Source organism: Candoia aspera, chromosome 1, assembly GCF_035149785.1.
Source record: "Candoia aspera isolate rCanAsp1 chromosome 1, rCanAsp1.hap2, whole genome shotgun sequence".
Classification (NCBI taxonomy): Eukaryota; Metazoa; Chordata; class Lepidosauria; order Squamata; family Boidae; genus Candoia; species Candoia aspera.
Genome location: NC_086153.1, coordinates 322849413 through 322860506, shown reverse-complemented (window position 1 = coordinate 322860506; position 11094 = coordinate 322849413).

The window sequence follows — 11094 nt, the reverse complement described above, 5'->3', positions numbered from 1 at the left end:
TACTTCTGGGAACTGCTGAACTGCTCTGGAATAACATGATCTAGAAAGGGGAATAGAGTGTTCCAGGGTTCTCTGGAATATTGTGTTCCTGGGTCAGTGAATTTGCATACCACAGTACTTAAAATCAAAATTTGGAATGTAAGCTGCATTAAAAAAAACACCCTTAAATTAATCATGACCTGGTCCCACAGATGAGAAGAGGGATCAGGAAGAGGTAGAACCAGCATTCAGGAAAGGTGGAGCCTACTTCTAACCACCATGCCCATCCAAGGCAGCAGACCCTGACCTTAACCAAGGGTCTCCTCCACCCAGCACACCAATGCATTGACATTAAAGAGGCAACAACTGAAAACACAACTGGTGGAGTGCTCAACTCCGCCTACAGCCTGCAGCCAACTAGACCCGATGGGGTTAATCTCAAATCCAAGGCAGATGAGAAGCAGCTGTGCTTGGGTGAAGTTTGGAGCTGTAGCTGTTTAAGAAACAACTCAGCGTGGGGAGATTTGCTGAAATAATATCACTTGGGAATGTCTCAAGGAACTCTTGGATTGCCTTGGAAATGCACTTTTTCTTTAGATATTGAAGAAAGATTTCCTTGCTGGCTTCTTTCTGAAATCACAACCTTTGAGCAGTCTCGGACTCCCCTTTGATACCTGCCTGCTTCATATGTCCAATGTATGAACTCTAGTCATAAATGTGGATTTATGACTAGGGATAAGCCTGATAATTTGACAGTTGTCAACAACAGATAAGCACTTCTCTTTGTGAAGCCTGAACAAGCAGGAAGAAAAGATGCTGCTCTGGAGACAGGCCTACCTTGGGAAATCCCAAAATCCCTATTTGGCTGGCTGCCAGTATTTATAGCAACACTGCATTTTTTATTTGATATGGGCGAATATCTGTGTGCAGTAAAAGACCTATTTTTCCCCACGCACAAGCAAACTTGTGAGGTTGATTGGGCTAAGAGTACGACTGGCTCCAAGTCCCCCAATGAGCTTCAGTGGCTGATGGTGGGCTTTATAATTGTAAGTAATATCTCAACATCAGCATATAGAACAAAAATAATAATGACTCATATACACATCTTTGCTCTGGAAAGCAACTCTACTTACACTTGAGTTACTAAAATCAAGCCAACAAGTTAAAATATGCCTTTGCGCAAAGTGCATCGTGTACTTCATGACCACGTCCATGGGAGCTATGTCCAGCACCTGGCATGAAGTAGCACCAGCCTGGGTCTGAGTTGACATGTTGGGGCCTACAGTAGCAGACAACCTTTCATTCTCATCCCACCCTACCAGTGTACAGTGAGGAAGAGATCAGAAGCACCCACTCTACCTTCATGGGATGAAATGTCTGAGATGAATGGTCAGGACCTGCTGTTCACAATGCTGACATTGCCTGTGTAATGGTGTATGGGGGGATCTGGTACTCAAGCAGTTGAAGATGTCAGCATCCTTCAATGTGCTGGACACATGGTCATCCAAAGCCATCATCTTCATGTCATGTTTGAAGCTTTTGGACTACTCTGCCACTTGCCCTATGATGGCTGCTTCAACCAGTGCACAGACATGATTTGCTTCACAGCAGGTTCCTTGCTGCTAGTTGGCAATACAGGCTGCCTAGTGCTATCCACGGTGGAAATGACACATAGATAATTCGATAGAGATCTTAAACATCCCTGAGGTTGAAAGATGCCTGTTTTTTCTCCTCCTGACCACCTTACAGTGGTTGCAGACAGGACAAGCCTGAATTGTTTCCACACCATTCTGTCCTTGGGCCAATGCTCTTGCCACCATGTGCTATGGACTCTGATTCAGGAAGAGACAACTCCTCCTCCTGATAATTTTTCAATCACTGGCTTGCTAATGGAGAAGAGTGGGCTGTCTGCCTGAAGCAATACTGTCACCTCTTCTACTTGTGATGGAGAAACTCCTCCATTAGCACTTAGCCTTTCCATACTTGCTCACCACAGTGCCAAGTGGTGGCATCTCTGTTGTTTCAGGAAGAGCGAGCATGGTACTAAAATCAAGCCTTCCTTCCTATCCCTTGGCCAGCAGTCCTTGGCACTGACTGTCCTCAATTTAACCAGCCTAGCTCTCTCAATCATGGCTTCTGTAGGGGTTCTATAAATGGGGGACAATTTGGGGAGTGTATCTCATAACTGAAACCGGGTAGTGGTGATAGAATTGTTAAATCCAACCTGATTTTAAAAACAATATCATATGGATGCATATATTTATAGAGAGAGTGTAAGCATCACTGTCTTTAGTGCCTGTACACACACACACAACTAAATGGCAGAATGCCCCCAAACAGGTAGCCTTTATTCAGGGAGGGGGCTTATTTGGAGGGGGGAACTATTCTTTTAAACTCCAAAGGGCTGATTGAGAAAGCGTGGGAATGGGAGACATGGAGGAATCCTCTCTATCTTAAAGCACCACCCATTTCCCTTCACTGAATCATAATTGATTTTTTTTTTTTAAATGGAACTGGGTCTGTGAGATTGCCTCAGAGGGAGGGAAGCAAGTGAGCAGATGCTTACAGTTGCTCAAATGATCACCCCCAGCAATTTCTTTCTCTGTAGCTTTTAAGACGCTGAGTCAGAGGACTATTAAGGTTGGCAGCTTGGTAGTTCAAAACCCAAGAGCGTGAGCTGCTTGATGGAGTGAGCTCCTGTCAACTTGTCCCAGCTCCTGCTAACCTAGCAGTTCAAAAGCATGCAAATGCAATTAGATAAATAGGTACCACTTTGGTGGGAAAATAACAGGGACATGAAAGGAGCCCCCTCAGGCATCCCCTGGGCAATGGTGATGTCACCAGCAAATCCTCTCAATACAGAAGTGCCTTGGTAGGTGCTCCTGACACACAAACACAAAACCTGAGGAATGTATGGCTAATAATAGGAACAATAAGAACTTATTTAAAGCAATTGGGCTGTGAATGACAAAGGGGTGACTGGCTCCTCAAGAAAATATGGAGATTGCAAAGAAACTTCTTTGGGGTAACAAGAGAAGATATTCTTGGACATCTTGAGAGATTTCATAGTAACAAATCACCAGGATACCTGATAGTATCTACAAGAGAGTTATGAAACAACTCAGTGTGAAATTGCTGTTCTCTCGGCAAAAATGCAGAAGACGACCAACGTGATCAGAACCAGTTACAGAAGAATAAAGGTGGGAATGAGGTAGCTACGTCTCTCTATACCATGCTTGCGAGCACCCCAGAAGCATCTGGTTGGCCACTTTGAGAAATGAAATGCTGGTAAGTGATCTGTGATCTGACCTATTTGGGCTATTCTTATGTATATACTAAATCAGGTTTGACGGATCCCACTTCTATCAGATGTGGAACAACAACAATGTTCTACTGTGTTTTATTTATTTTATTTATTTTTCTTTCACATTTATATGCCACAGTTGAACAGGACTTTCAGTGATTTTATGAGAATACACAAACAACTAAAATATCCACAGTCCACTTAAAAAACAGAAACCTTAATAAAATGTGAAGAAACCAAAAAAACAGGCATCACATCCAAACGCCCTCCAGAAGCGCCCCGTATTCAGCTGCTTCTAGAAGGTAGCTAAAATTGGAGCTTATCTAAATGGTGGTAGGAGGCTATTCCAGAGGACTGGTGCTGCTATAGGAAAGGAGTGCTTCCAAACTTCCCAAAAGTAGATCCTCCACACCTCCCAAAACTGAGGAACCACCAGCTGCTTTCCCCAGCAAGTTCAAATTGATCAGGGCCAATTCCAGTGGGCAAAGAGGGTCCTTAAGATAACCTGGGGCCAAGCCATAAAAGGCTTTGTAGGTTAAAGCCAGCACCTTAAATCCTCTGGAGGTCTATAGGAAGCCCATCCAGGCCCCATAGTAGAGGTATAATGTGCTCCCACCAGCAAGTGCAGGAGCATATGCAGGTGCAATTCTGAGTGGTCTTTAAAGGCAGCCCCATGGAGGGGCATTGCAGTAATCCAGCAATACTGTAGTAGCATCCCATCTATGAAGTCATCTATTGTCAACGCCCAGAATTCCCCAGTCAGTCTTGCTGGCTGAGGAATTCTGGGAATTGAAGTCCACACACCTTGAAGTCACCACAGTTGAGAAACACTGCTATATGGTAATCTCTATAAACCTCTTTAATAACTGATTAATATGACTCTACTTGCCTTTTAAACTGCAACTGCCATTTCATAGTTCAGCCAGAAGAGAGCGCAAAGACCCCTGCTTTTCAACAAACTTGCCACTTCACCATTCATTCTGCTTATTTTAAAGAAAATCTTCAAGGTTCATTTGTTTGTTTTGGAAAGTAGAAAGACTATGTCATGTCACCATATTTTGCTACTATTTACTTCTCACAAAACCTGAGCAACCAGAAAGCTTTCTTATTGCTTAACACTATCACAGGTCCTAACAGTGGGATTGCCTTATTATTCTTGGTTTTTCTAATTAACACAATTACCTGTAACTTTTAAGAACACTTCATGCAGTTCTCTAGCATCCAAGTATAATGATCTTCCATTTAAAGGATTTCATATAAAAATCTTTCGCAACTGAAACTAGAGAAAGTTGCAGACTGCACAGAAGACTTCCTGTTTGTGAAATATGTGCCATGTTGGTGAGTTACAAGCTTCTCTTCCAATAAGAATTAGGTTTTAGTGGCTCCGATTGAAGGTCTATTTATATCACTGTTAGAAAAATAAATCTTCACATCCACCTCATCTCTCTATCCGGGTGCCAGTACAGACATACACAGCCTCTTTTGATCCAGATGTTGATGGGGATATCATCCACATATTGATCACACCTAGCTCCAAAATCCTGATGGCAGCCCCTGCTGATGACAGTAGATTTATTTTGTTGTTTGCTGTTGTTTATTCGTTTAGTCGCTTCCGACTCTTCGTGACTTCATGGACCAGCCCACGCCAGAGCTTCCTGTTGGTCGTCAACACCCCCAGCTCCCCCAGGGACGAGTCCGTCACCTCTAGAATATCATCCATCCACCTTGCCCTTGGTCGGCCCCTCTTCCTTTTGCCCTCCACTCTCCCTAGCATCAGCATCTTCTCCAGGGTGTCCTGTCTTCTCATTATGTGGCCAAAGTATTTCAGTTTTGCCTTGAATATCATTCCCTCAAGTGAGCAGTCTGGCTTTATTTCCTGGAGGATGGACCGGTTTGATCTTCTTGCAGTCCAAGGCACTCTCAGAATTTTCCTCCAACACCACAGTAGATTTATATACATGTGAAATAGCATTATGGGACAAAATAGTATCTTGTGGCACCCTGCAGTGTAGTTGCCCACGTGTGGTGGTAGTGTGACTCAGTGCTATCTTTGTGACCATCCCTGTGATTGTCCAGAAGAATATTGCGGTCAGCAGTATCAAAAGCTATTGAGGGATCAAGTAGAATAAACAATTCCTACTCCCCCATCTCTTTCTGCAGAAGATGAACTATCAGGGTGACCCTGGCTCATTCATCAGATTGAAAAGAGTTAAGAGAACTGGTATTTTCTAAGAATATCTGTAGATGTCATAGGGCCATGGCTCAGTGGCAGAAGTGCTTTGTACACATAAGGTCCCGAATTCAACCTCTAGCATCTCCAGGTGGGCTGGGCAAAACACTTGTCTGAAATCCAATACAGTTGTTGCTGCTAGAGTAGTTAATACTGAGCCAGAGGGCCACAGATCTGACTAGTTACAAGCCATCTTCCTATTTTTCTGTTTTAAAAAATCTAGAAAGTAATTCAGCAAAACTGATAAAACATAAATATATAAGAACAGATGGAAGAGATTAACAGTTATTAGAACCTGAGTAGGTAGCAAAGCCTGGGAAAAGGAAAAAAAGTCTTTGCCTCTTACAAAATTCAAAATATTTCTGAGGAGCCGTTCCATATGTTGCTTATTCAGTCATTCTTCTTCTGATCAATTGACCTACCTCTGTGCAGTGTACAATCTGAAATGACTCTCTTTTTCTGTCAACAATTGTGTTTGCTTGGAGAGATCTCACTTTTGTCTCTTATTTGGAAACTAATTTTAACAACACCAGGGCTCTTTCAAATTGAAAGTAATCCCCTCTGAAAAGTTGATTAGTTCACCTTTGCTGGAAAACCAATCTAGATTAGTTAGTTCACTACCAAGTCCAATTCTAGACACCAAATGTATGAACAGCTTGGAGAAAGTCTCCAAGAAGCCCAGTGGGCATGATCAGGGGATTAGAAATTAGGTTCTATAAAGAGGGATTCACTAGGGAAGACAGGGAAAAAAGGACAGAAGGCTTCAGATATCTGAAAGGATGTCACACAGAAGAATATCAATATGGTTCTCCATTTCATGTCCAGCACATGGAATACTGAATATAACTTACAAGAAGGCAGATTCCTAACAGCAAGAAGAGCCTGAAAGTGTTAACTAATTTCCCAGTGGGTGATTGATTGATTGATTGATTCAATTTCTATAGCCGCCCATCTCATACAAGTGACAACTGATGAGTTCCTTTTCATTGGGTATGTTCAAGCAGAGCTGGACAGCCATCAGGCTTTAATTTGGATTCCAGCACTGGGTGAGGACTTTGACTAAATGGTCTAAATGATTCCTTCCAACTTCATAACTGCATGAATTCCCAGCCAGCAAGGCCAATAGCTGCGGATCAGGGAAACAGTCTCAACACAGCTGGAGAGCACTAGGCTGGGAAAGGTTGGTGTAACTATGGCTAACTAAAAAGTCCTTGGTGCAGTTCAGTCACAAACTGAGGCAGTTAATTATTTTCCCAGCTGCAATCTCCAGTCTTCAAAAAGGAGATAATACCAATTTGTCTTCAGAGTTGCTGTTATAGATTGCTGGAGGAATACATATTATGTGTTTTAAGACTTGGAAAGGAATTTGAATTGCTTCGAAGTGTGACTCATAGCTGTTTTTGCAGAATAAGTTGTGTCATCATTTCATTCTGGAGCATTGGCCTGTGACTGGGAACCACATGCTTCCAATAGACAGGGCGCCCACATGGGCAGTTGACACCAACAGTGTCCAAAGCAGTAGATGATGTGGGTTCATGTGGTTAACTTCTCTTTTAACGTTTTTTACACTAAGCTTGACAATGGGAGATGCTTTTTCACCCCAGCCTTCCCTGACCAGATTTTGCCCTGAATTGTTGGACTTTGGACCTTGTATCTAAGCAGGAGAGAAGTATGGCCTGCCAATTTCTTTTTGCTCTTCTAACTCTTAATTTAATTTATATGCTGCCCAACTCCCAGCAATTCTGGGCAGTTTACAAATTGTTAAAACATTTAAAAACAAGTAACAATACAAAAAACATAAAAACAACACAAAACAAAGGAACAGAGGTGGCAGAAATAACCCAGATGGGAACAAGGAAAATGAAAAAAAGGGGCATCAATCATCCTTGCCCAAGGCCTGGGTGAAGAGCCAGGTCTTCAGGACCCTTCAAAGCAGGGTGGCACTGTTCAAATCTTGGGGGGAGCCTCATTCCAGAGGGTAGGCACTGCTACAGAGAAGGCATCAATCGAAGCACATATTTGTAGCTCAGGGTTGAACTGTGGAGTCCTTGGTGCTCTCTGGGCCTTGTTGTTTTCTTGCAGACATTTCATTGCCAGACTAGGCAACATCTTCAGTGCATATGCCTTCTTGCACTGAAGATGTTGTCTAGTCTGGCAATGAAATGTCTGCAAGAAAACAACAAGGCTCAGAGAGCACCAAGGACTCCACAGAGAGGGCATGCTTCCAGGGTCCTGATAGATGGCATTGCTTAATTGAAGGAACCTCAAGTGCATCAACCCTGCCAGACTGAACCAGTCAGGCAGATACTATGGGAGACAGGCAGTCCCTCAGGTAACCAGGTCCTATGCCCTGTAGGGCTTTATAGGTAGTGACCAGCACCTTGAATTGTACCCAGAAGCAAACTGGCAACCAGTGCAGATCATGAAGCCAAGAAGTTACATGGGCATACTGAGGCATGCCCAACACTGCTCACGCTGCTGCATTCTGGATCAGCCGAAGTTCTGGGTGGTCTTCAAGGGCAGCCCCATGTAGAGTGTGTTGCAGTAGTCAAGCCATAACGTAACCAGGGAATGTCTGAAGGGAACATCTGAAGGGCTCCCTGAACCTTGACAGCCTCATTTGGCTGGCCCTAGGGTCAAAAGATATAATTGGGTATCATCAGTATGCTGCTGATGATACTAAACTGCAAACTGGCAGATGACCTCACCCAGCGGTTTCATGTAGATGTTGAAAAAGAGGGGAGAGAGAGTAGAATTTTGTAGCACCCCACACAGGAGGGGCCTAGGGAGTGATCTCTCCCCCCAACCAACACTGACTGGAACTGGCCCTGGAAAACAGAAGAGAGCCACTGTGCCCTCAATCTCCAGTCACTGTGCCCCAATTGTGCCCCCAATCTCTTTGTTGCCTTCATCTTGCCTCCTTCCCATACCTGAGGCAGCTGTTCTATTGTTGAAATTCATTTCTCCTCTTAAACTGACAGCAACTGGGAGCAGTTTCATATTTTCAAGGGTTAAATCTGACTGCTGGCCATGTTGTCAGTGGGACAAGCAGATGCCCATCTGTGGGCTTGGGCTGGCAAGACAAGGAGTGAGGTCTGACAGATATTTAACCTCATGGGTCCACCTCGTACATTAAGCCCACCAATCAAAGCGCTAGCAGGAAACTAGAAATGGGGAAGGAAACAGAGTGAATAGCTTGGCTTAATGTACCCTGTATGTCTAAAATCAGGAGAAGCAATAGAGGCAGGGCAAGGATCAGCAGTGTGGACTGTGACTTCTGTGTTTGTATAGTTTTCTGCCAGCAAAAGTAATGGTGGGTAGTAGTTTAACCAAGCAGTGTGGAAAGGCCCTCTTACAAGAATTAAACATCTAATTAGTGCTCACAAGATACACCCTTACGAGAGAAGATAGTCTATTTTAGAAAGAGAAGCCCTAGCAGCATCCATAGGACCTCACTGCTTTTTTAGGACTGACAAAAGTCTATGAGCTCCTCTTGCAAGCTCCACTCCTTTGGAGCAGGCATGTGATTCTGCAAGGCATGCAGAAGAAGGGGAAGGGCTTGTATCACGATGCAGCAGTGCTGCTTTTGTCCACCTGACCCCTCTTGCTACTACCCTCCACCCCATTGAACTCCACCGAGCAGCCTGGTCTCAGAAGAGCTGCCTGGTTTAAGCCAGGATTAAAACCTCAGGAAAAGGTGAGAGTGAAAGCTCAGTAGACCAAGAGAGAAGAAGCAAGTCAACCATAGTCTTACCCATTATATTCCTTCTGAAATGCTAGTAATTCAATAGAAGAGAATGCTAGTAGTTATTTCTGGGTTGGTATCTCTGCATATCAATAAACAGGCACACATTTTAAAGAACTGTGTGTCCTTGGTGGTCTCCCTTTTTTTTATATACAGTAAATGGCCTCCTTAAGCAGAAAGGCTGTTGTAAGGGGACAGCAATGCATAAACTTCTAAGATAGTTTAATAATTCAGACAAGATAAAGGATGAGACATTAAAAATTCAGTTGCAACCTGCTTCAAAGTCTCTCTGGAAGATCCCAGATTTACTCCAGATCAATGGGTTTAAAGGTTCAGTGGGGTGTTTTATTCCTCAAGAGGGAATGATTATGAATTAAAGTCAAATTTCCCACGCTTACTAAAAATGTTTATATGCATAAGTAGGTTATATCTCATTATTTGGCAGGCAAAACCATTTTGAACTTTTGGAAAGTTAAACTTGACTTTAAAAAAACCCTTTTGAAACAGATTTTCAAATGTTCTAGAAGCCATAATTAAACTATGAAACTCATTCTAATGCAAACATGTAAATTGTTTTCTAAGCTTTGAAAGATACTTGAGTATATAGATGGAGTTTACATGGCAAGAAACTTTTTTTGGTGGGCAAAATGTTTGGCCACATCGTGCATCAGGAATTGGGAATCCATATGAACAGCCCTGAATGCAAATGTGGTTTGGAATTGAAGATGTTATAGTGAATCTTTAGGCAGAAATTGGTCACTGGCTTCCAGTTCATTATTTGCTCAGAAACTTGAATAAAAATTCAATCGGTACACTCATGAAAGAAATTGTATCTATATGATCCCCAAAATAAAGTTTTATCCATCCCAGATCATTGTATTTCTCTGAAAAGCACAGTATCCTCTTTGAGGACATAGAGGGATGCTAACCTTTGCCCCTAAGAAATCAAATTTCTGTACCTTCAGCATAGTGTATCCTGTAAGACATACCAACATTGTCTTCTGCTTAATGCTTGCTTTTCAAGGTGTTGCCATCATGTACTAATAAGAGCTATAAACATGCACAAAAGGACGCAGGGTGCACCTCCCAGTAAATACTGGGTTCCCATGGTCATACGCTCATGCCTTCAGGAGTCTGTTCTCTGTGAGATGAATAGAATTGCACCTGAGCGCATCTTTGTTGATATTGCTTTTAGCCACTGAAGTCAACAGGAATCACAAATCCTCCATTAGGGCTGAATCTGCCAAAAAGTTAATGTTCCACCCAGAGGGATGACAATCAAGCAATGGGACGTCCATGCGGGAAGGATCAGGAAAGCTAAGATGGTGGCTGCAACTGTGTGATCAAAGCCCCACAACATAAAAAAGGGACAGGGCTTCAATTGAATGGTCACGGCCACCATTTGCTTTTTTCTTAACTCCCTCATTGGTGCCCGAGTGACAATGTCCAGATTTACACAACACGGTAAGCTATGGTTTACAAACCATACTGGCATGTTATGTGAACCCAGCTATCACATTAAGTCATAAAGTGGCTTGTCCATTTTGGTTTGGCCACAGCTTCCAGCTCACAGTGTCTCTTGTCTCCTGTCTCCATCAGAATATTAACAGAGCGTGACCAGCTATGGACTTCCCCGTCTCCCTTCTTGCTGCTGTGGTCAACATCATGGGAATGGAAAACAAGTGATGAATCATTCTTGTGTAGGTCTCCATGGCAATAAATCCAACCTTTCTCTTGTTTTTCACAAGATAAATACATTGATCTGATTGCAATAGCCAGACCCCTGGGTTTATAACTGTGTGACGGCACACCTGTCACTGTGTGACTGTCATACAT